The 27,757-nt window shown below is 42.1% G+C and overlaps 1 pseudogene; it reads left to right on the top strand.

Annotated features, from left to right (window-relative positions):
* The first annotated feature begins 17,639 nt into the window (after positions 1 to 17,639).
* On the top strand, positions 17,640 to 18,204 carry LOC147434636 (uncharacterized; annotated as a pseudogene).
* Positions 18,205 to 27,757: the final 9,553 nt, after the last annotated feature.

The raw sequence follows: 27,757 nt of genomic DNA, 5'->3' as shown, positions 1-27,757 counted from the left end.
GGTTTCATTTGGATTGAGTGTCTCTAGATAGGCCTAGAATTCACTAAGATCCAACTACATATACAAAATCTGGCCTAGAGACTTGGAAACTAAACCAAACTTAATGAGTGACTTGTTTATAGTGTAAACATCCAGTACAAGTAGAAAAAGTGGCAAAAACTTTTCATCCTGACCCAAGAGATAATAACCGCGTTTATAATCTCTTATTGTAAAACTTCAACTTTTGGAAAAAAAATCAAAGGGGATTGGATCTAGGGTAGTAATAGAGTACTTGCGTGAGGAGTTTCAAGTAGTTTGAACAACTTTTGGCTTGCATGGCCGCTTTAATTGCATATACACAAAACTTGCTAGGGAATTGAACCAAATTTGCCCAAAAATTGTAAAACTCCATTTAGAGCTTATTGACCACACACTTGACCAATGGGCATCAACTAGAGAGGAAAATTATGCTTTTTTGAGTAAGTAGACATTAAGCACTATTATTATCTCTTGCTAGCCATAGAACTCATTTTTGACATTTTTTGGTTCCAAGGTTAGTAGACATAGAGATAGCCTAAAAAAATTGGAGTCATTGGGCACTGTTTGCCACTAGAAATTGAGCTTTTTGGAATTGAAGGTTGCAAATGGTCCTTTGGCTGGTTTGGTAGGAGTTAAGCTAAAAAATTTGACCAAGTGTCTTTGTATATACTTGTAGATCTTGTATACTGTTGATTGTATAGGAGTGATTGAGATCAAGCTTAAGTTATAGCCAACTTGGAGTTATGACAACTAAATGGATTGCTATTGGTTCTAAATACTAGGTATTTCATTTCATTGAGTGTGTTGGGTCTTTACGCACCTTAGATTAGGGTGTATCATAGCAAATCAGGATTATCATTTAGAAACTGAGAGTAGAGTATCTAATGAGGAGTGGAAAAACCAAGGGAGAATCTTACAGATTATAGTGAAAGAACTGCCTGACACTTACTCTGACGACTCAAGCTCATAGATGTATTCCTTTTCCACTCAGTTGAGGATGAGAACCTCTCTCAGGTTCAAACACATGTTGACCATCTACAAAACCAACACATATGTGGATCAAATTTATTTGGACCCTAATGAAGAGTACTTTGTTAGAGTCGATGGCCACACAATTGAATATGAGGAAGAGGTTAGAGCCAGCAAACATGGCACCTTCTACATGGACTAAAATGGAGTGTAATATCTAGAAATTGGAAATCCCAACACTATGGACCAATGGGGTTTGAAAGTTGATGTATTGATTCCAAACATAATCACTAAAGAAGGACCACCAGTGTTAGACCTAGAAGGTATGACCAAGTAGATGCTAAATCTCTAAAACACATACCGATGGACAATCCATGACATGGAGTTTATTGTTGGGATGACAATAATATTACAGATTTTTTGTGGATAGCTCACTCTAAACTAGGGCTACTAACACCCTCGAAAAGCATGTACATTTTTAAGAATAAGAAAAAGGGTCAACAAACGTTTTCGTACACCTCTTTAGGGATTCTTATAACAATAACTTTGTTATGATGACTACAAATGAGGTTGAATTGACCAAGTATCAGGGCTAATCAATTTGAAAGATGATCACGCATATGGTACATGAGATGGAATAGAAATTTGGACTGCAAGAGAGATCCTTTAGAAGTATGTCCGACCAACAAAGCAATGTTGCCCAAGGAAGCCACCTCAATGATGAGAATTGGGTGAAAGGTGCGAAAGCCACTGCAAAGCAAGGAAGAGCGGGTGGCACCAAGACCAAAATAGGGCCAAATAAGTCCCCACCACCAAGCAACTAGTTTGAAGACCTAGATGGAGGACCACCATCTAGAAGAGCGGGTGCTTAACATAAGAGTAGAGTCAGACCATCTGATTTCCAAAAAAGGGCCAAAAAGTACATTCGACTTGGGATCCATATGACCACCTAGCAAGCTTCAGGCAATTATTGAGAGCAGAGAGAATATCGATTTTCCATACTCAGTTCGAGGGATTTGGAATGACTTTGGAAGGTAAGGCTTTAACATGGTCTCAGACCATACCTCCTGGATCCATTACAGAGTTTCCATCATTGGCAATGATATTGGTTGTTGCTTGTTCAAAAATGGGAATCAAGCACAACATAGTATCACAAATCTATAGCTTCAACAAAAAACAAGGGGAGTATGTAAGAGACTGTGTAAGTTGAATGAGACATTTCATAGACATATGTATGGAGTTGGGAATTCCAAACAAGAAGAGATGTCTCTCATTGTTCCTTGAAGGCTTAATCAACAAGGAATTGCACGGTATTTTGTATAGCAAGAAACATACAACCCTGGAAGCATGCATTCTAGATGCTATAGACTTGAGGAATAACTGTGAGATCTTTAATGAAGAGAGCACTATTAAGGACATCATGCAAAGTGAGCCAATCACATATACTATGCCAACACAAGTTTAATTGTGGTGGCTCCTATGAATGCCATCAAAGACATGCTCAAGCGCATGAATGATACAATGAGAAAAATGTAACCAATGTCAATGAGAGGTCTAGGACCAGGTCTGAGAGATACCCTTCCCCAAGGGTCTATGCACAAAATATACAATTTACACTGTTATACAATTTTCAATATACATTAGATTTGCGGAAGCATTTGCATAGGGGAGGAGTTCTCATCGCCCGACCAAGCATGGAGTTTAGGCCATAAGCCGGACTGCATCCAGAGGTACCTAGCGACTAGTGCTACCCCTGAATGGGTATTATGAATGAAAGCATACTCAAGAAAAATATAACATTGTGGAGGGTGAATATATGTGTATACCGCGTTGCGGAGAGAGAGAGAGAGAGAGAGAGAGAGAGAGAGAGAGAGAGAGAGAGAGAGAGAGAGAGAGAGAGAGAGAGAGAGAGAGAGAGAGAGAATATGGTGGAGGGTGAAATAGAGTGCATAGAGACATGAGAAGATGACAATAGGGAATCTTTAAATGCCCATCTAAATGGAACAAGCAACCATGTATTAATGCAATGACAAAATCTGGGTATACCATAACATCAAAAAGTTTATGACAAAACAACTAGCAGAGCACCGGACCCTGTGTAGGGATCGACCGGTCCACCAATCCAATTTCGCTCTACTACGGACATAGAGAATTTCACTTCGCTGGGAGCGAGCCAGAACACCTCCATCCTACCTGAGCTAGACATAGGTGAGGCCGCTTCGCCTCCCTCCATGAACATGAGCTCTGAAAGGATCCCAAATACAAGTAGGTGGTAGGGTATCAACACCAACCATATCAGTTTAGGCGCCACTCCTCTTCGATGCCTAGCATTGGGTGTTTAGGCCAAGCCAAGGCAAGATCCCTGACATGTTAGCCGTGTAGGTCATTCAACCCCCGACGCACTAACCGTGTAGATGAGCCTAACAAAAAGAAGAAGACCTAGGCAAAACCCCCAATCCAGCAAAGCCCCAGGTCAATGACCCTTTAGTCTAAGGCTAAGTGATGTAGGTGATCCTAGTCTTGTAGCAACGCTGCCATGAGAAACACAACACATGAGTCCAATCACAATAGCACTTCCCAGATGCACAAACAATCCTTTTCCAAACAGTTAGACTGTACAGGGTCTCTACCCTTACACGTCTACCATAGAACATCTTGATCACTTCATGATCCAATCCAAAAACCATAAACCATAGTCCAATCACACCACATGGTTGAGCACTCCACCCTACTTGGGTGAGGCACGACCAATCCTGCATAATCACTTTAGAACATAACATGGCTGCAAAAGATTTGGTAGCATAACTCAATCCAAAAAAAAAAACCATAATCCACACCGGCTTCCACCATAAAATTTCAACCATAATCCATGAGGGATCTCAGCCTTTGACCATAAATCATAATCACATTGAACCAACTCCCACACTTTGGAGTTTGACCCATCTCCTGCAATCAATCGGAGTCTACACACATGTGACCCTTAAGATGTGATTCTTTCATGCATAAAAAGAGTTCGACCAGCAACTAATCATGATATAAAATCCAATTTTTGACAACATCCAATCATGCAAAGTTGATTCATCACATCTGCACTTCACCTAGTTTTGACCTACAAAGATAGAAAGCTATCATAACCATGCATATGAGGCATCCACATCAATCCATTAGTTTCCATACATCATATGATATCATTCCAACACCATAAGCATGATGCAAAACAACTCCGACCTTTAGGTCAACCATAAACCATTACTTCACACATATGCAAAAAACAATTCTTGGACATTTTTGGGAGCATGCAAAACATGCAAATGAAAGTGTTTGACCTCAAACCAATGCATCAACTTCAGCTCCATAATATAGACTACCACTCCATCACATCACTTTGACCATATGGTACTCACACAAGAAACGGTAACCCCAAAAAAGGCACTTTATTCATATCTGCCTATGCGGTTCAGGATGTTTAACCATATACTCCCACACAATTTTATGGCCATATAATAATTGAAATCACCAAAAAAACCATAAAACATATCAAAACGGCTCGGTTAACTCACGACGTCATATGGTATCCCCCCTTGATGGTACTCCTACTCGTTTAGGTAAAACCGATAATATAGTGATTAATAACTCGCATTCCCGATGTGATAATGGAGACCTAAATTCATTTATCATCAAGTTTCATCAATATTTTCAATTGGTTAAGTGGGTTTGTCCATCCGATGAATCTATATAGTGGTTCTCCAAGGAGCCTGGAGTAAATTTTTTTTGGTTGTGTAGTGGGTAGCTATCTGTTTTTTTACCATATCTCTTAGCTTGTGCGTGTTTTTTGCATGACACCAAAAAGAAAAAATGTTATAAATGATGTATTCTATCTTTGGTATGAAAGGTTCGGGCTGATTCATAATGGTTTGTGATTTATGACCAAAACAGTGTTCCTACCGTCTCCATGACGTGAAACAAAAAGCGCTTTTTATGCACGCACGTGATCATAAATGCATCATGTGCATAAATTAACGTGTTAAACATGAGAAAATAATCATGGGGAAACTTTGTATGTACTTGGTTAGTCCATACATGCACTCGTATGAGAAAAAACAATCACCGAGAGGGTGATTACACAGAGAAACGACATAGAGAGAGAGAGAGAGAGAGAGAGAGAGAGAGAGAGAGAGAGAGAGAGAGAGAGAGAGAGAGAGAGAGAGAGAGAGAGAGAGAGATGATGACTATGGACTTTACAGTTTCTCACCGTGCTTTAGAATCGATTTGGGGTTGTCAAAAGGTTTCTTGCTTTGCCGCAAGAGAGCAGTGATGAGAGCTACATAGAGGTATCTGCCACGAAAGCTTCCGGAGAGTGCGTACACCGTGAAACGAGAGAGAAGATAATAAGCAAGTAGAGAGACGGTATCCTTCTTCTTCTTCTTGAGAGAGAAGAACTTATGGAGATGGTGATGAGGAGCTTGCACCACTCCATATAATAGATAGGTAATTCTGACGTCAAGGCAAGAGAGCTTCCGCATCTGAGAGTGTATCTATGTGTCTTCAAGTGAAGGAAGAGAGGTGTTTATATAGGCTCCCAACGCCAAAAGCACAAGTCAAGAATAGAGTGAGCAAAGAGAGACAAGGTCGCGCACGTTCACATCTTCTTTTTTTAAAAAATTCTTCTTGCGGGCACAGTTTTTGATGCACGATTTAGAGACTCTAAGAAGAAGCTTGGATTCCAAGAAAAGAGCTCTAAACTAAGCTCCTCCTCTCTTTTCTAAAAAGACTCTTTCTTTCCTAAAAACAAACCTTTGCTTTTTGGTGGTCAACTCTTCCACTTACCATTCAATTTTTACATCAAATTGACCATCCGAGCAGTATCTGGCCAACTAATGGAAACCGTAGCTAGACTACACCACACCGTAATATCCTGACATAACTATGACTTTCCAATATTTTCAATCAAGCATCAAAATTCGATGAAACAGATATTGAAAGTTATTTTTCTTATTTTTAGAAGAGACCCAAAAATTGGGGATCTTACAAGGTCCATCACAAGGACAACCCATGGGACCAGCAAGGCCATCTAAGTGGTGTGCCGTTGAAGGGAAATGGACAAACCATGAGACCAACGAGTGCTATTATACACCCAAATACGATGGAATTGTCCAATTTATGCCTATGAGGCAATAGGGACAACCTATGTATAGGTATCCACCTAACATGGGGCAAATGCACAAACCACCCATGCATATGGAGAGACCACAATGAGTGGTAGGTTAGCAACCACCCCTATCAGGAAACAATGTTGTGCAAGTCAAGTACATGCACCCAGAGGAGGAGTAATCCATAGTACCGATTATGCCCTACAATGAGGCTAGTTCGTCAATTGAGGAAGTAGAGGAAGAGTGGCATATTCAACCACAAACTACAATGGGAGAACCAGTCTATCAAGCACTCCTAGAGGCAACAACACTTTACTTCATTGCAAACCAAGGAGCTAGGCCACCCATGGTGAAACAAACCAAAACCAAGAATAAGAAATTGCCATAACTATAGATCTGATGATCATTAGAAAAATGATTGTCCATAGCATGATAAGAATGTTGGGCCAATTGAGGCTTATTGAATGTAATGTGGTAGAAAAATGTGGACACTATCCAAAGGATTATCCTAGAAGACACGCCATGAATTTGTCCAGCTTAAAGTAGTCTCCATTAGCCAATTGCATGGCTGCCGCTAACTTTGCCCAACACTCTTCAAAATGACCTAAAAACAAATTGAACTCTTCACTTACATCTTGATTAAGCGCCTTCAGCTTTGCATCCATTTCGAATGGGGAAGTCTCCTTGCGAAAGTCGTGAAGAAACCTCGCCTTTAGAGCCGGCCATTCTTGCTTCGGCTCGCCTTCCAATGCGTCCTACCATGCTTTAGCTCTACCACGCATCACCAGAGGAAAAGTTTGCATTTTGCTATCCTCATTCGGCATACGTAACGATAGCATGTACAACTCAAAATCTGACATCCACTTGTCAGGGCTCTCCTCTCTTGTAAAAATCGGTCCATAGCTTCTAGCTGTCATGACTTCCAACACGAAAACCCGCTTCTTTTCGATCAACTGGGAACAATCAGTGTGCTCCTCAGTGGGGGCACCAGAAGATGGAGAGGGGGAATGGGGGAACACGCCCGGCACAAACAAAAGGGCCTCTCTATAGCTCAGGGTATTCACAACACCTCTATCCTCTCAGAAAACACCTTCAAAGAAACACTTAACACTAGCAGACCACCGCCTACTCAATTTCCACTACTCACACACTCTACAAACCACCACACAAGATACACCTACTACCACTGTCTGTCTCCACCCTTACACACGCTCACAGCCACTCAATCTCACTCTCTCACTCAAAACACCATCGGTCCGGGGGGGCACACACTTCCACACAGCCGACACCGAGGAGGGACATGAAATCAGGAGAAAGAGAAGGGGGGAAGGGGAAACAACAGCACGGGAGGCAGCTGTGGCTTGATTGCACTTCAAAAAACACATACACCGGCATGCAATGCCATCACCATGGCCATTTTCAAGCAACAGTTACAAAGGGGCTAGCTTGCTAGAGAACTCCACTTTGCAGGCTTCAAACGGCACCTTCAAAGGCCAAGAAAAAAGCCCTTGATTTGATCCTTTTTTGACTTTTATAGGGGGGGCCCTTAATTTGGGAATTTGCATTTCAATTGGTCCACATGGCATCTTGAATTGGTATCTTTTGGGAAGGAGGGCACCGCTTTGCTCTATCTCTCTCTTCTTCACTCTTTGCACTTGAGAGGGGGGCATTAGCAATGTCGCTATTGCCCCATAGGCTCTTCATTTTTTATTTTTTATTTTTCACCTTTTACCCTCTTTTGGTTTAGCCTTATACTGCTCATTTTTTGACTCTGACCTTCACTCCTTATCTGGCTCCTCTTTGTCCTCTTTTGGCCTTGCACTTGGTTTGGCTTTGCACCCTTTGATTTGCCTGGCTTCTTTGGTCTTCCCCTTTGCCCTGCCACTTGGCCTTGCTTGGCTTTGCCCACTTTGGTTATCTCCGAGTTTCTCGCCTCCCCTCTCTGCTGCTGCGGGACTCACCTCTTACCTGAGGGGTGGAGGCAATAGCGATGTCGCTATTGCCCCCTCCCTTTTCCTTTAAAACTTTGAGGCCCCATGGGCCCGTGGGAATTGCCTCATGCCGGGCACCACATCATCACCGCCAACCGATTCAGGCGCCATCGGCCACTGCCAAAACCTTTGACGTCTCCGCCTGCGCAGCGCCCCTGGCGTCGCCTGCGGACAACGTCATAGCCACACTCCAGGGGAGCTCCTCACACTCCCCTTCATGCTCAATAAGGGGCACACGGCCCAGCCTAAATAGCCCGAGTCCGCGACCTGCGCGCGCATGTGGGACCACTGTGCTCGCCACGTGGCAGCCTCACCTTCCAAGGCCCTCAATGTTCCAACAAAACCTTCATATATATATATATATATATAAAACCACTCTTGTGGCCTTCTTCTCCCAGGCTTCCATACATTGCCCGAAGGTCGGAACCACAAGCTGCTGAGCCGGACCGGATTTTCACTTTATCAGGCCAATGCCATGCAAACTTCACCGCCCTTTGACTTCTCTAGGTTCGTCGTCCGGGGCCGCCAGAAAACGGGAAATTTACCTTCAAGCTTTTTACCGCCCAAGGCTCTCGACTTCATCTTGCTGTATCTGACCGACCGAGCATCCGATTGACGTGTAGTCGATTCTGACTAGCTCCATATGGTACACCCTTTGACCGAGAATCTTGGCGAGGCCAAAAAACTGCCAAATGGCCCATTTCCCAATGCGGTCAAGTGGGCTCAGACCCGACCCCCGGAAAATCTTCAACTGACTTTAACTTGCTATCCAGAACTCTGATTTACGATCCGAAAAGACAGGCATGCTTCACAACTCGAGCAACACACACATATACACTGACATCAGCCCGGGCCACCTGTCCCCAGCTACCCTGTCCGTCGGGGATCTGCTACATACCCTTTCTTTAAACTGCAATATCTTGGGCACCAGGGCTCCGTTTGACGAGCCGTCTGAACGGGCTTCTAGAGCATGCTGAACTCTACATTCTAGAGCTTTGACTTGGCATTTTGGACACCTTCATCTGCCATCCCATCTGGACTACTATGCTGCCTTTTTGGCCTAGAAAACCGCTTTAAGCATACATTCCCGCTACCCTTTGGATGCTAAGGGCCTTGGCACCTACCTTAGTCTTCTACACTGCACTCGATTGATGTCTTGGCTTGGCATAGACCACTTGCTAGCTTCGACCAACTATAGCTACACCAACGTATGTTTATTTATGGTAAATAGCCAAAATATTGACGAAACTATAGTAATTTTTTTTTCCAGCAGTTTTATGCGCATGATTTGATGTAGTGAAGTCGTGATTGCAAGTTGCACTCAGGGCTTGTGCAATATTCTCTATAGGTGGGAGATTAGTGTGTTTGTACCTTAATACCACATTGGATGATCTTGGTAATTAGTTCACATATTTGCAGTGTCTTATGTAGCAGGTAGAACTCATGTATGGACATTGTGAGAGCTTTACGCTCATTGATTCTGATCAAGGGATTCACAGATTGTTTTCCATTGTGTTTAGCATTGTGCCATAGTGTTTTGAAATTGTTTATCTCCTCAAATTTTGGTGACATTTTCTCTAGTTATAGAGGAGACTCTGTCGTCTTTCATCAGGTTTATGCATTTTGTGATAGGTGCTAGTAGAGAGTTATTTTAGCCAAGTTTTGACTTGTGCCTATGCAGATGGTCATTTTACTTGCGCTCTCATTGTGTATGGTCACATATTATGCATGATTGGTTCTTGGTTTTGGCAGAGGGTTATGCACTTTATGCAATCTTTGCCATAGTTTTTGTTGAAGGTGTTTGATTAGTTGGTTTTCTTTTGCATTGTGTTGAGCGGTTATGCTCTTGTGGATAGTGCATTTACACTTTGTGTGGGCGGATCTGTAGACTCATTTTGTTCTTAGTTATGGCATCTCGTATTGATAATTTGTCATTGGATACATAGGTTGGTGTATTAGATAGACCCCAGAGGTGCATACATGTGGTTTGCTAGCATTGTGACAAACCAAGGCACATGAGGAGACACTTTTTATGGCATTGGAGACAACAGAGGTATCCATTGCTTCCCTAGGTTCACCTACACATGCGTGGACTTTGTCTCATGATTGGCAGCTAGAGAGTAGTGATTTACACCATGTTACTCCTTGCAAGGAGTGGCTTAGTACATTTTTGGCTTTCAGACATGATGGTGCTCATGGTGTGGGTGACATTCATTTTCACTTTGCTAGTGGGAGTATGCTTGTGATCCATGATGTTCAGTATGTGCTTGATGCTCATATGAGTTTGATCTCCATCTCACAGCTCAGAGATCATGGGTGTCATGTCCAGTTGATTGATGAGGCTTACTTGATGAGGAGAGGCTTGCTTGTGATAGCGTGAGGCCATTCTGGTGCTTGTTTGACTCTTCTATATGTTCTTCGTATCAGAGACATAGTCTCTGTGAGTCCGTTGCCATGCATACATTAACAGTCTAGGCGAGTACACTTTGCTGATGAGCGGTGTGACACTTTGCTCATTGTGCATGCAGGTTCTTGGTAAAGATATGTAGATCAGAACAACTCTTTGAGTGCATGACTAGAGCAGTCACTGGTTGTGGTGAATATCTGGCCTCGTGTTGCATACATAAATGAGGCAGCCAACAACAGTTTGGTAAAGAGTGACATCAGCAGGATTGCCAGCATCATGTAGACTCAACTTCAAACCTGTTTCCATGGGAGTGGCAATAGGTTTGCAATCCTCAAGTCCAAACTTTACATAGCAATATCTTTATGTAACTTTTCTGGCACAAGGAATACCACCATCACACTACTTAAACTGTATACCCAAGTAATGATGCAATAGCTCCAAATATTTCATCTTGAAAGTATCATTCAAATCAGCCTTAAATTCAGCAATATGTCTCTTATTTGGTCCAGTGATCAACAAATCATCGAGATAAAGAACCACATTGAGAAGTATATCACCCTCACGCTTTACATACAATGTGCTTTCTGTTGGACTATTAAGAAAGCCTCGTTTGACCAAATGAGTGTCAGCTTTCTCATACCAAGCACGAGGAGATTGCTTCAACCCATACAAAGCCTTCTTACATTTGCACACTTTTGTCCTCTTGTCCTTTTATGACAAACCGCGAGGCTACGTTACATAAACTTCCTCAAATATGTCACCATTCAAGAAAGCAGTAACAATGTCTGATTGATGTACATCCCAACGAAAATGAGCTGCCAATGCATGTAGAAAATGCACAGTAGTCATACAACAAGTGGGAGCAAAAGTCTCTTCACAATCTATGCCTTTTTGCTGTGCATAACCCTTTGCAACAAGTTGAGCCTTATGGAGATCGATCTCACTATCCGGCTTGCGTTTCAACCTGTAAACCCACTTCATACCAATGGCCTTTTTGCCAGGAGGGAAATCACATAAAGTCCACGTGTCATTTTCTATTAGTGCATCATATTCTGATTGCATGGCAGCCATCCAATTTTTTGAATTTTGTGCTTCATCAAAAGATAGAGGCTCCTCAACATCATGTAAGCTAGACACAGCCAAAGCATAACAATCTGATGCATAAGATGCATGGCGAGAGCCTGAACGTGTACGACTAGACAAAGGTGCATCCAATTTACTGTCACACAAAGTGTGCACCAACCATTTTGGCATACCTCTAGCCTGCTCATTTTCAGCCCTTTCCTCATCAAGTACATCATGTACATCTACATCAGTAATAGGCTGATCTGTAACATTTTCAGAAACCCCTATAGGCTGTACATTTGCCTCATTGAAACTTACATTCGTATTTCCACCATTAAAAAGAGGCAACAAAGTGTCATAATGTCCTCTGAGCTTACATTACTGTCTCTAGTACATGACAACAAAGGCTGAACAGATATCCACAAACACTACATCCTGTGAAACCAGAATACGTTTTGTTTGTGGATGATACAACCTGTAACCTTTGCTTTCAGCACTATAACCAACAAAAATACATTTGACAGCCTTATCATCCAATTTTCTGCGCTGCGTTTGTGGCACCAAAGCATATGCCAAACAGCCAAAAACACGCATGTGCTCAATAGAAGGCTTTCTATTGTGCCATGCTTCATATGGAGTAATAGACTGCAAAGCTTTCGTAGGATACTTGTTTAGTACATAAGTGGCACACATGATGTACTCAAGCCAAAAAGAATGCGGCAAAGCTTGAGTTTTGACCATACATCGTGCCATTTTCGTAAGTGACCTATTTTTCCTCTCAACAACACCATTTGGCTGAGGTGTATAAGGCACTATACATTTGTGTTTTATCCCACAACTAGCCAGAAATGCATTAAATTCATGAGACATTTACTCCCTCCCCTCTATCGGAATGGAGGGTGCCCATAGTACATTTCGATACATTTTCAACCATAGCTAGAAATTTTTTGAAGCGCATAAAAACTTTGGACTTCGCTTTAAGTGGAAATACCCATGCATGCCTAGAGTAATCTCAATGAAAGTCACAAAGTACAGGTAATTGCCCAAGGACGGAGTGTGCATGGGCCCACAAACATCACTATGCACAAAGTGCAACGTGCATGTGGCCCTAATTGAACCATTCTTTGGAAAGTTAGAACGTTGCATTTTACCCAGAATATAGCCTTCACAAACATGTTTGATAGGTGCTTCAAGAGGCGGCAAAGAAGCAACCATATTAGATTTTTGCAAACGCAGCAAACTGGCAAAATTCAGATGACCAAAACGTGCATGCCAAAGTTTTGCATCTGAAATAGCCCTTGAATCTGCAACAACATTTACAAAATTTTGTCCACACTTGTCATAGAAAGTAAGCTTATATAGCCCACATCACAAAAGGCCAGATGCAACAATTTCATCACCAAAATTGAGATCATGAACTGTACATCTGTCATCCACAAATTTGACTACAAGTCCAAGTCTAGCAAGTGCGGATATAGACAAGAGATTCTTCTTGATCCGAGGTACATAAAGTGTATCAACAAGTGTGAAGGAACTGCCATTTGCAGCAGTAAGCACAATCTTTCCAGATCCCTGAACCGGATAAGAGGCATTGTTGGCATAAGTGACTGAATTCCCATGAGGGACAGACTCAAGAGAGGTGAACAATTCACGATGTGAGGTAATGTGCTTTGTAGCACCACTATCAAAATACCACACATGTGAATATGCAATAAGCATGTTGCGTTAAAAGCCCATTCTACATCAACATCAGCAACACATTCTCCTTCCAAAGAGGACTCAACAACAACTGCATTTGTAGTGGAACCAACATTTGCAGTGGAACCACCCTCTTTCTGCTTAGCCTCTTTGGCCTTCAACTTAGGATACTGCTTGATCAAGTGATCATTAGCTTTACAATAATGGCAATGCATCTTCTTATTTCCCCTATCACCAGAACTGCTAGACGAAGTGCTGCCAGCAGAAGCATTGGGAAAATAAGTTTTGACACTCGCAGAAGAACCATAAGAAGTGGCTGCATTGTTGTTACCACCCTTTCTTTGAGAAGAAATAAAACCCTGTTCAACTGCACGCTATCTAGTCGTGTTTTTTTGGAAAGTGACTCTCGCAACAGCAATGTGCATAATGCATCAAACTTGACAACTTCTGGATTTCCTTGGGTCATAAGTCTCCAAGTACTAGCAAAAGTCTGGTAAGAATCTGATAAGGCATCAAGAACAATTTGCACAAGGGAACTGTCTCAAATGACTTCACCTGCAGAAATAAGTTGCTCATTGATATCCTTGACACTAGCAAGTAAAGTGTCCATATCATCTTCCTCATGCATAATCTTCGACTCCAGCTCTTTACGTAGCAAAGCAATTTTAGCCTCATTGAGACTTGCATAAAGACCAACCAAAATATCCCAAGCCTGTTTTGGAGATTTTGCTGAACGAATGTGAGGAACAATGGTGCGCTTCACAGACAACGCAATCAATGCATGAGCCTGTGCATCCTTTACATCCCAACGAAACAACTCTAATAGCAGCAATCCTTGCAGCAAGACCTGCAACATCCTCAACATCGCCTACATCCTCAGCACCAGGACGTACATCAATGCCCTGCACAATATTCCAGACGCCCTTTGACACAAGAGCGTGTTGCATCATATAAGCCCACATAGGGTAATTGTCCCCATCCAACCTGTCCTCAACAGCAAACATCTTGAAGACATCTGTGTTGTTGTCTGCCATGGTAAATGCTGCACTTGATGTGAAAATTGCCCGAAAATAAGAGAAACTGAGCGGAAACAACACATGCTATATAGCACAAACCATAGAGGACTATAAGGCACCTGTTATGCAAAAATTGGCACTGACAAAAATTCTGCACAAAATGATGAAATTGCATGTGTAGACCTGCCTGTAGTGGAAACGGAGGCCGAAATGAGCCCTAATCAGAAATTTGAGCAGACTGAGCTCTACAAGTTATCCCAAAATATTTGTTGACCTTCGAACTCTCGCCAAACCTCATTGTAATCGGAGAAAGTGAGCAGGCGTGTGGTGGAGCAGCTCGCGACTAAGCCCGACAGGACATAACCTGCTCTGATACCAATTGTTGGAATTAGGGTTGCAAAGAAACACACACAGCTTGGAGAAGACGAAGGAAGGTCAAGGCACACAATAGAGAGTGTGTTACTTAGTGTGCAATGGAAAGATAGATAGCCCTAGAGTGATGGGCGTATATATAATGCTCGAGGGAAAAAACCTCCTAAAGAGGGAAAGAATGCCCAGGTGGTCCTAGTGTGTTCACACACATCACTACCATATGTTTATGGTAACAGAACAATGAGTCACATGTACGAGACAGTGTAGTCTCAATGACTTTGCAGACATGTACTTTTGCAAATGAGCTCTAGAGTGTTGTGCATGACATGTCTATAGATGCAGAGTTAAGAGTGGCCATGCTCTAGCGAGACACATCGATTGATCCTCTTAGGACAGAGATACCTCCTACCATGGAGATGAGAGATATGGAGTTCTTTGACATGCCCATGCTAGATGGTGACATGGTGATGTCGGGATAGGTAGAGCATGGTGTGATGGATGCAGGGACGGTGGCAATGTTGAGCACCCCTAATTTGTCACATTCAATTGTGTCTATTCCTGATGGTGCAAAGATTGACACAATTGGAGGTGGTTGATAGGGACATGCTAGCCAAGGTTGCACGAATTTCATCAGCTTTCGGGACTCTCATGTATGACCTCTTTGTGTCGAGACCTGACATAGCAGCTGCAATGGGAGCATTTCTAGTTGGGGTTGTCAGTCGTGTGATGGTTGACATTAGCATGATGCATCATGTAGTGGTGTCCCAGTGGTGTAGGTCAATACAAGATACCTTGAAGTTATGCATGCTGATTCTAGCACGGATATGTGCTTTTGCACACTGCTAAAGTCTACATGGCGGCATGCATTGGCTTTGACAGAGCCAATGGGCATAGGTTGAGATGAGATTCCTCCCTTACCTAATGTACATACTACTGGGTCCTATATTAGTACCACTTATCGACACATTTTCCTTTAAGTGGGAGATTATTGGGGTAAAGGCGGTGTGCCTCTTATCCCGGTCGAACACGCTAGAGACGTCCAACCGTCCATTAGTTGTACACACCTTATTCTTTACTAGTTAGAAGAATAAGGGGCTCTCTCACACATAGTGTGTTGAGCTACTCCACCCACCCTGTGTTCTCTCTCTCTCTCTCTCTCTCTCTCTCTCTCTCTCTCTCTCTCTCTCTCTCTCTCTCTCTCTCTCTCTCTCTACACACGCACCGCATTTGCGCACTCACACATAGTTGTCTAGTCTGGCTTCATATGCCTTGAGAATTGCTTCCAATGGATCAAATTTCTTATCGACTAGCACCAAACCTTTGGAACTAGTTTCTTTCGTCTTTGTTTTGCTTGGTTTTTGTTCATTCTCAAGTACTTCCTCTAGTATAACATTAGACATGGGTTTTGGTTGTTGTTGTGATTGCTCTCATGCATGTGGCAGCTCAATTGTAACAGCCTTTAACTTCTTATGATACTAGGATCTAACTCTATCTCGTGTGGCTTTTTTGGCTGATTTTGCACCAATTTTTTTTTGAGAGTTGCTACCCTCTTTCTCGCTTGTCGCTTTCTATTTTTCATGAGCTCTCGTTATTGCTTTCAATGTTATTTTTTTCTCTCAGTCTGGCCCACTTGAAGAAGGTAAGACCTCCATAATGTTTATCATCACTTTTCCCCTTTTGTCTAAGTTTTGAGGGCGATTTGGGTACAAGTGTTTAATCCTACACCCTCTGAAATATCCTCCTTCACCCTTCTTCAAATGAGGAGTGTTGACTTAAACATGTTGGCCGAAGAAGAAAATGCTAGTGACAAGGGTGGAAACATAATGCATTGGGTAGTTGGAGATAAGCAGATGGAGCTAAAGCTTGAGCTACACATGATAGGGATGCTGCATTGTGAAGGAGAGCTACTTCCATGGAGTTAGGGTGACCAACGTCATCATCGCACCCATCACCAGTAAAGAATTTTGGACACAAAAAGAGCATACACCTCATGCATTTTGGAGCAGAGGCTCAAAGAGAGCGAGCTAAAAGGAGACAAAATGGAGTAACATTATTAGTTATCAATATTTGATTGTGGCCACCCCCCTTTGTGTGTCTCCTCTCTTGTGAAACATGTTAAAATCAGTCCACGCCAATGCGGACTAGTTCCAACATGCATCCTCCCGAATGATGGGTTGTGCCTATTACGTGAAAGGCTAATGGCCTATCATGCCTTACTAAGAGAGCGTGCTATTAGTCAAAATGGATTAAGAGTATTAGTGATCAATAGTATTTAAGACTTGACTCTGAGTAATTAGAGATCATGTGATACTCAACTACACACTAATGAGAGATGTGATATTACTACTCTCAAGCTATCCTTTGTTGTGCAGCATGTGCTATTACCACTCTCCTTGTTGTGTCTCTACCCTTGTGAAACATGTCAGAACCAATCCGCACTGATGCGGATTGGTTCGTGCATGCATGCTCGAATGCTAATCATGGGCTGCACCTATCATGTATAGGTTCTCTCTCTCTCTCTCTCTCTCTCTCTCTCCCCCCCCCCCCCCCCCCCCCCCCCCCCCCCCCCCCCCCCCCCCCCCCCCCCAAGTAGACGAACAACCCCTACAGCCGCTGGGTGCGAGGGCTGCTTCACAAGCCTCACCCTCCTCGCTGAGGAAACCCCCCACCCTCCATGCTTTGTAGCTCCTCCCACCAATTCTGTTGGGCTGCTCACAACCCGATTCTACATCAGCTCTGCACAACAATTCCGCCTAAGCTTGTACGGTTTGGGCGATGCTCTACAGAGCTAGCTGCTCGTTGTGTGGTCCCCCTCACTACCACAAACCCTCTATCTGCCCCAACCCGCCACAAAATGCCCAACCTGTGAGGGTTTGTCATTTTCAACCCTAATACACACTAAGCCTACTTTCCTAGAGCTTGGTCACACAACAGTTCAGATTTATCTCCGGTGATGAATACCCCGAAGCTCACCGCAAGGGTTTGGCCAAGCTTTACGGTAGTTGTAGTAGCTCCAAGCAAGCTCATGCAGATTGGATAGCTTTAAGAAGCCCTTGATCGGGTTATGGACGAGAACCATGATCTCAAAAATCGACTTAGTAAGCTCGAGGCACGCTTCGACTCGATTGTCCATCTCACCACCGACAAAGTAAAAGAAGTAGAAGCAAAGGTCAATCAAGCCCACTTAGCTGCCTTTGCCAAGGTACAAACTTGTGTGACAACGGAGTTCCCCGAACAAAAACTCCAAGAAGAAAACACTCTCAAGGTTCACATAGGGGGGCTTCCCTCATCATGGTGCACCACCAAGGACACTCTTGAAGAAGCAATCACCAAGCTCAACGACATCCTTCAACCAATTAACATCAAACCTGAAACAGTTTCTTGGATCAACGACACACATAAACAAGTGCCGCTCGAGCATTGTCTTCTCACTCTCAAGGACAAAGAGGATTGGATGCAATTGCTATGGCAATCTTGACTCCTCAATGGGACATAGGTTTGGATTAGCAAGGAGCTGACAATGAATCAACTAAAAATAAAAAAGAGTGAGCTCAAGAAGATGCATGAAGCCTGCAAGCAAGGTAAATGGTGTCATAAAATCTAATATCTAATATCTAACCAACCCAAATGATTTTCTCATATTACATTGATCACTTAATGTGGGAGAATAAACGGGAACAAGTGTTAAGATATAGACATGTGATTATAGATCTATCTCAACACGGGGCCAATGGTAAAGGGGCCCAAATGAGAGATGGTCTATCAAAGAGCAAGGCTAACAAATGGAGCGTAAGACCTTAGGTTTAGCTTCATTGAAGACCTCCAATAATGTGTGTAAAAGGCCTTTGACCTTAGGTAAGCTAGGGCTGAGCTTGAGGCGCGGGAACACGACCCAGCTCAAGGTGCTTGTCCTGCTTGTCATGCTTGATGACTAAGGTGCTTGAGGTGTTTGATGATTGAGGTGCTTAATTATTGAGATGCTTGAGGTGCTTGATATGCTTGAGATGCTAGGGTTGCAATTGAGGTGAGAACCCAGCCCAAGCTTAAAGTTCTTATGAGCCAAGCTTGTGGTGGGAACTGGGCCTATGCATGAGGGGCTTGAGGTGTCAAAAAGTCAAAGATTCAATCCCTACAAGGAGGGGGCGAGCCCTACATGAGGGGGGATGAAAGAGAACACCCACACACTCACACAAGGCATGCATGGTACAAAGAAAGCAAAAGGGACACTTGTCAAGTTCCTCCTCATGTTGCCCTCATGGTGTGCCTGAAGCCTATTGGTTGGCCACCCAAGGGGTCCAATAATAATTTAGGAGATTTAATTAATTGATTTAGCATTTATCTAGCCCTCTCTCTCAAAGGGGAAAGGGGGACACTTGTCTCAAGGCTACCCTTGCTGCTTGTAATGCATCCTGCTTGTGATTGGCTAGGCTTGGAGGGGTCCAATGAGCTTCAAGCATGAGCTACAAGGGGGGGTCGACCCAAGCAAGCTAGGGGGTTGCTTAGGGGGTATACTCACCCACACACACTCACAAACACTCTCATTGTGTGCTATGCAAAGTGCAAGAGCTCCCTCTCCTTCTCCAAGCAAGTAGAGGTTGAGAGCCTACACCAACACTCTTGGATATGGAGTGAAAATCCAACCAAGAGCCATGCTTCAATGCTTAAGCTTGCCATCTCCTTCTTCTTCATTACTATGCTATTATGTATGCTAGCAACAAGAGTTATGATAAGTGAGGAACTAATTCTTTCTCCTACGAAATGTTTCTTCTTCCTCTTCCCTACCCTCATTCCCTGGTAGCTCTCTCCACCTTCGAAGGTGTTTGAGGTCTTGGGACTGAGGCTTGGGATAGTTAAAGCTTTCTTCAAGTTTATGTTATGTTTGTGATGCATGAAGCTTTCCATCTTCATTGCATCACCTAGGTCACAAGGAACACAAAGATTGTATTGTAACAAGTCTCTTAATGGGAGAAATCATAATACAAATGCCTATTGGAGGGGGGACCGGATCCACATAAATCCGGTCCTCAACTGTTGTCATGTTCTCTAAATTCTCTTTCTTGCAAAAGTATTGTTCATGCCAAGTTAGCTAATTGCTATGATTATGTTGCTATCTTCAATTATGTTCACCCGCTATGCTCACAAAGTCATTTATCAAAACTACTCTCATTAATTTCCGCTACTCTCAAATTAAATAGGCCAATTTCATTACAAATGGGCAGTATATCGAGGTGGTAAAGCCATTATCCAACAATTTCGAGCCCCTAAAAAGGCTTTACCTAACCCTTCTTAGGTCTTGTTTCTATTTCTTCCTTATTCACCCTAACGATGGACCCTCAGTCCCTAATCGATATGCATCTGATAGCTTCACTTAGAAGCAACAAGCCGTTGTAATGTTTTGTTTTTGTTTTGATGGTCCCATAGGTCATATCTGACCTTCATGGACGGTAATCCAATCTCTCTCTCTCTCTCTCTCTCTCTCTCTCTCTCTCTCTCTCTCTCTCTCTCTCTCTCTCTCTCTCTTGTGATCATTGCAGGGGGTAGCCGCCTGGCGCCAACATCAATAGACCTTTTTCACCATTGAACAACCCATACTGATTGCTATAAGAGTTGCAAAATGCAGACAATAAGGATCAAATGAAGGTGTAAAGCCAAAATCTATGAATTCCAAAATCGGAAAATAAAATTAGTTGGGCCACCAAATTAGGCACGTTCATCCAAATTTGGTGGGTGATGTCACCATTGCCTTGCAGATAAAACACATCATTAAGCTGCACTTCATCCACTTCACTCTCTACTTGGATTTTGAGATCCCTAGGACTATTGAGTCTACACACATGAGAGTGAGAGTATGTGTGTGTGTGTGTGAGAGAGAGAGAAGCTGGCCAGTTTGTGCACATGGATTGTGAGATCCCTAGGACTATTGAGTCTACACACATGAGAGTGAGAGTATGTGTGTGTGTGTGTGAGAGAGAGAGAGAAGCTGGCTAGTTTGTGCACATGTTGACTCCATAGAGATGACCAATGAGCAAGCACTCTAATCCTGTGTGTTTGTGTGTGTACACGCATGCGGGCGCAGTAATTTGATGCGAGTACATGCCTGAGGCTTCATGCAACGTAGGTTGATGCATGATGAGCTCATACAAATTTTGAAAAAACCTTCAAATTAAAGTTACTTTCACAAATTAAAGTTATGAGCTCAACGTAGGTTGATGCATGATGAGCTCATACAAATTTTGAAAAAACCTTCAAATTAAAGTTACTTTCACAAAGATGCTATGGTCGAGGCAGGGGTAGAAAAATACATTATCCCAGCCGGTGAAAATAAGGGAAAACCTGAAATTCTCCCATTTTTAGATCAAAATATGAAGCTTTTGTAGATATTTACTTGTGCAAAAGTCCCTGCTTTCTTAAAGGCAAGCTCAAAATCTAACCAGGATTTTACAATTTCAGTGGGTTAAAATACGCTAGACCACGGTTATTTACTATCACTTGGTCGAGGAACTTGAGAGAGAGAGAGAGAGAGAGAGAGAGAGAGAGAGAGAGAGAGAGAGAGAGAGAGAGAGAGAGAGAGAGAGAGAGAGAGAGGGAGGGAGGGAGAAGAAGTGAATTTTGATGTTGTATGAAGACTTTTAAGAGAGCTTAAAGATATATAAGCGAGACAACGAGAGAGACATTGTTCTAATGCAAAGCTTCAACACCTAATTAGCTCGTCAATGTCCTTTTTGTTCTTTTTATACAATTGTCTTCAATTGGCTATATGAATCTAGATAATCATTACATATGGCCTTGGTGAAACTAGTCCAAATCAATCCGCACCAGCTCGGACCGGTTCTAGCACAAGGCGGTGCAATTGTCGAAGATGGTGGATCCTAGTGGTGTTACAATGGGATTGAGCGTTGCTGAGGATGTTTTTTGTTTTTGTTTGGTTATGAAATAAGCTTCTTGGTTAAGCCTAATCACATTTGTATGAAAAGAAATGCCCCGAGCATGTTGGAGAAGCTAGACAATAATCAAAACAAGGCAAGACGCTACTTTGGAGCTTGTGTCTTTTCATGTAGCTTGAACTTTGGATCCTTGCATATAATCTTAGATAGATCTAGCAAGCTCCTCATTGACTATGCTGATGTGCCTGAAGGGATTAATATCCCACTTGGATGCACCATGCAAATGTACTACACATAGATATTGTAGGAGGGTGGAAAATATATTTTTCCACTTAGAAAATAAAACGAAGGATGTGGAGCTACAAGGATTGAAGAAAATCTAGTACTACCACATGGCATCTCGATTCCTACTTTATAGATGGTAGTTAAGTTGTCTCTATATTTCATTTGAGAGTTGTATATATTTGTAGTTGTTTTGAGCATGCCATAAAATATGTCATGTTGCAGATACTTTGCTCATCTTTTGAGCATGAGCCACATTGCAGCAATGCCTATGCTTGCATATTCTTGGGCTCATGTCAAGAGCGACAAGGGATGCATGTATCCATTGACCATGGATCATCTCTCTTAATGAGAGATTGAGCATTCTCTATGGTGGATCAATATGGAAAGAGGTCATGCTCTTGCTATAGAGCACAAGTTACATGATGATGCACAGTTTAGGGGAGCATCGTTCAAAGCCGTCATTTCCCATGGATGTAGCTTATCCACCCTCTTTCCCTTTTGCATCTAGTAGAACCACGCAAGCTCGTATGTTTTGTTCACTGTTAAGAGGACAAGTAGTTAATTGATTGGTTTAAGTCTTTTTGATAGTTGTTTCGTTTTTGAAGCAACAAGCTCTTTGGACAAGATCAAGTAGTTGTAGAGCATATGGTTGTGATGATGTACTTGATATATTGGGGACAAAAAAGTTTGCTTGGATGTTAGTACATATTTAGCTTGGGTAGATTAGATGAATTTCTTTATTATACTCTACAACCACTTATCACAATGTAATCATACTTATCATGCCTCTTTTTCCTTATGATGTTTGAAAATCTATTTAATTCACAAATAACTTTAATGAGGGACTTGCTCATTTTTTTGGTCGCTCAAAAAAACTTGCTCACCATCTTGTAAGACTCTCTACTCGTAGTTGTGGTTTAATTGGCCGTGAGGCATACCTCAATGGCGGTGATACTGGTCTGTTCTTGTTGATACTGAGGATTTATTGGCATGTTTTGCTGGTACTGAGGGTTAGGATGATAAGGCCTAACTTGTCCTCCATCATAGTAGCATTCTTCATTGGTATGGTCTGTTCAATTGCTCTCAATGACACACCATTACTGCTTAGGATATATGGCTCTGGCAACATAGTGCACTGTGGCATTGGATGGTCCCCTCCACATGTCAATTGTGGCACTCTCTAATTTTAAAACCCCAGCTTCTACCCCATTCTCCTCACAAGTTCATCTTCACAAGTTCATTTGCAAGCTGCTCAGTATTCATAGGTATCTACTATTGTGATGGTGTTTTTGTCGTACTTGATCTACTAGCTACATATCAATAATCTATCGTATTCACATCTACATCTTGTGACACTTCTCCATAAATTGGACAATTTTCCACTAAGGAGATGACTTGTTTTGCATACAATTTTTCAAGTGAAAATCCTTCTTGAAGTGCTCGTTCTTGATTTCCTCAATGAATAACACCACTTGGCAATCCTCTTGAGGTTTCTCATGTGGTGGAAATCTCTCAATGCATTGCTTGAATTGCAAGGTGGACTCTCTTTTCACCTTCTTTCTGCTTGAAGAAATGAAAGCGAGACACTCTATTGTGCTTGATTCCTCTCATGGAAAAATTCTCTACAAAAGCCTGTAGCAATGCTTCTATATTCCCATAGTCTTTCTTTTTTAGAGGTTGGAACCAAGTGCGGGCTCTGCCTCAACCCAAATCCTTCAAACTAGAAGTGGATATTTGTGACATACTCAACTATCAATACCTGTTTGAATGATGCTAAATGTGCATGGGGATCACATGATCCCTTATACTTTGAATCCATGCATTTCACAACTTGGGATGGGTGCATGGACCTTGGCTCAACCACATATCTCACCATTCTTGGAGCTCCTGCAAAACTTCTTTGTATGGAGATGCTGACATTCTGGGTCCTTCTCTCATAGTCACATTGGGCCTTATTTGCTTAGTATGGTGTGGCACAAATGACCCCTTAACAATCATATAGCCACCTCTAATAGGCTCTAGTTTTGAAAGTGACTCCTTCTTATCCAAGGATCTGGAACGTCTGGTATTCCCGATACTATCCCAAGGGTACTCTCTACATGGGGTGGAATTTTAGTGACTCTATCCATAAAACTTATATCTTCCTCAATAGGTTTTTTGTGGGCCAGTTGATTTAAGTAAATGACCGGAAAAGGTTCTCCCCAACAGGAAAGATTTTCCATGTTTGCCACATACGCGTACCTATACTTATGCCCCTTGCTATCTACCAAAATAGGCTATTTTTGAGTTTCAAAATGTAGACATACATGTACATCTGCTTGATGTCAGTAAGCTCCATCAGGCTCACATCTTCCTTGATGTAATATTGTTCCCCTTCTCTAGTCATAACTTGTATAACCCCACTCGAGGGTCATCTACATGTGCTCTCTCTAGCTCTTTAGTAGCTATGAACTTAGCTCTTGGATTATTCTCCAAAGAGGTCTCTTGATTCGTTCATCAATTTTGTCTTTGGTTTCAGCCATGCTCGTTGCATCTACTAGATCAAGATTATTAGTCCTAGGATAGGCAACCCCTCTCTTGTCAATATATCGGTCTCCATTATCACCAACCTCAACTTGCTCTCATTACTCAGGCTTTTCCAAGTCTTCACAAACATAGCACTTATGATGGATGTCTATAGAGGTTCTTGCTCCCTTGCCATTAGTGTAATGGTGCTAAGTACACCTGCATGGTTGATGGAATTTTTGGTCTTTGTGAAGTACCCGCTTCATTTCCCTCACTATGATAGCTCATTTTTGGTGCTTTCTTGGCCATAAGGACAATGAAGGCTGGTTCAGAAGAAGTGTTAGAGACCACCTCTTCTTGGTCAGTCGATAAGTGTTCTAGGTTTACCTGATTGACACTCACTTCAATAGACCCTTGAATTACCTTATCTCTCGGCAGCAGCAGTCTGCCAACACTGACCAATACCAAGCTCAAGATCTGAAGAACATGAACAATTTATGAATTTCAAACGTGACCTACTAACTAGAATTCTTTGGATCCCTTGGAACCTTTTTTGTACTTCAACCCTTTGTTAGGAAAAAAAGCCGTAGCTAAGTAGAGATTAGAGTATTTTACTTAATGGAGAGAGATAATTTTCACACACGAGAGAGAGAGAGAGAGAGAGAGAGAGAGAGAGAGAGAGAGAGAGAGAGAGAGAGAGAGAACAATATACGTCGTTCACCCAATGTGGGCTACATCCATGGGAAAGCAGTCACTTAATGGCTTTACACTTCAATCTTGAAGTAGATTACAAAAGTTATTAGAAACCCTTTATGGAAATCCCACATTGCTTCACTCTCACCACCACTTCACACTTCACCAACTCACACACCTTCAAAATGAAACACCACAATCCATTTTGTGTGTAGAAGAGGCCTCCTTTTATAGGACAAAAGGGATTCCCTCTCTCATGAGAGACACCCATGTGTGTAGCCACTCTTGTGTAGACAAGTCCAAGTTGAACTCTCCCATGTGCCCATGTGTGGCCGCCCTTTGGTAGACAAGTCCGCCTGAAACTTGTCTATGTACCCATGTGTAGTTGTAGTCAAGTCCGCCTGAAATTATTCTATCGGCCATTGAATTCGGCCATTAGCCAAATACTTCCGACCATCGGCCAACCGGCCAACCACCGACTGTTTTTTGATCACTTTTCGCGCGCCATCTGGCCATAATATTCCGGCAAAAAATAATATTCTAACAAACAAAGTCTCCAACAAAGCTCTCAAAACTGGACGTGAATCTTTGGTTTTTCGGTGAGTGATTTTTCTCACGCACGATGGCTTCTCCTCATAACGGGGGCCTTAAAAATGTGTGGTTTTGAGACTTAAAATTACAAGGGTTGAATTTGGCTCCATACTTAACACGTGTACCAATCTCCTTGCTTATACAAGACTCATGAAAAACTAGAGCACTGATGGAATTATGTCAAGCTGGTAATTGATGTATACACAACTTTAGCAAACCACAAGACTTCATGCACAATTTTCTTGATCTCAAGGCCCACTAATGCTCTACATATCTCATTTCAGTGGGTGAAACCAAAGTTTGCCTAAAAGTTTTGCTTCTTGCAATGTAGGAGAAAATCACGATTTTCTCCTCCCTTGGGGCCTTTTGAGATATTTTTCACTTCATCTCTCTTAGAGGCATACCACACACTCCCAAAAACTCAATTCAGCAACCCTAAGGTTTAGATTCCTCTGATGGTTTCAAGGGTCACTCAACCCACTTTTTGTCTACTTCCTAGATGGAAATTGGCTTAATCTCATGTACATAGACTTAATTCCAAATTTGACTCTATGGATGCGTTCCTTGCCTTAAGGGATTCCTATGGTGCAAGTGTCGGCCCAAAATGCTTGAGATAGCAGAAAACCACTGGAAAATTGTGATTTTTTCCACCCTAACTAGAAAAATGCACAATTGCAACCTCAACTCTCAGTGACTGTGGTTATTACCCTAAGATAGGCTCTTAGGATGAAACTTAGCCAAACATTCCATTTCTAGTAGAATTTCAAGGAAAAATCATGATTTTTCCTCTCACTCCTGCTTTGACCACTTTTCCAAACTCTGGCAATCCCAAGGTGTTTTACCCTTCTTTAAGAGTACATTTATCAATTTTCACCCTAAATGAACAATTGATATGACCGCAAGTACAATTTAAACAAATTTTTTGGTCTAAAAGCCAACTCTTGGCTCCACCCTCACTCTTGGTGCCCAAATTTATTTTGGAATTGATGGTTGGCCTTCTTGGATCGAGGTGATTGCCTGATCTCAACCTTGTAGACTTCTAAGCTCCAAAGCTGGGAAAAGAGAGAAAAACACGATTTTCTCTAGGAGCTCGGGGGGGGGGGGGGGGGGGGGGGGGGGGGGGGGGTAAACTATGTGTAAATTGTGTATATCACATGCATTCAAGGACTATTTTTAAGACTGCTTATTTGTAATTTTTTGACATATAAAAGACACCCTTTTTCTATTCAATCTGTAAATTTTTTTTCAATTCTATTTTAAAGTACCCTTTTGTATGTGAAAATGTGAGAAAAGATTAATTCAATAACTCCTTCTGCTGCACTCATGTGATAGTCACATAACCGCGCAAGTCTAGGAGTTATCCCAAGAATGCACTTTTTGTCCTTTTTCCTAGATCTATGATCTTTATAACTCTCTTTCAGTCATAACTACCAGCCTGTAGCTTGTTTTAGCCTTGTAGGTTGGAGTCAACAAGTGGTTAGTCCTCTTGACACCCCCAAACTGGCTTTTTCTCACCTTCTGCAAATCAACTTGCAACAAAACGTCATTTATGTGCTTAAACAAGCAAGTTAAACACACTGGTTAAATACCAAGCATACAATTATCTCCAGTTCGAATCTGTAGGAGAAAATCACAATTTTCTTTTATAATAGCTGATGAGTAACTTTTTGAGAATTCTAAGGGCGGTTGTGCATTCACACACTCTTGTTCCTACATCTCATGCTCTAAATCACCAACTTTCAAAGATGCACTATCCTCCTTTGAGATTTCAGTACTTTGGACAAAAGATCTTTCAGCAACATGCAGATGTGGAATGATGAGAGAACTGGTCGCACTTGTCTACTTACCCTACTCCCAAGACGAAAGAAATCCATTGAGAATAGGCTCCAAATGCTCAACAAACAACTCCCTAACTAAAATCTATTTTTTTTTTCATTTGTTTTTCTCGCTTGCTACAAGCTTTACCATTCTATTAATCAATGAATTCTTGCACCAAGCTCTAAACCTATATAAAACACTTACCCTAATCACAATCACACAAAACAAAGACCAAGGAAACCCTTATCTCCTTTTCTAACCTATTTTATCTACTAATCTACCTAAGGCAACTTTG

This window comes from Adiantum capillus-veneris, chromosome 19, assembly GCF_014529385.1.
Source record: "Adiantum capillus-veneris isolate H3 chromosome 19, ASM1452938v2, whole genome shotgun sequence".
Classification (NCBI taxonomy): domain Eukaryota; kingdom Viridiplantae; phylum Streptophyta; class Polypodiopsida; order Polypodiales; family Pteridaceae; genus Adiantum; species Adiantum capillus-veneris.
The sequence above is the reverse complement of the archived record's forward strand: the minus strand, read 5'-3'. Positions and strand labels throughout refer to the sequence as shown.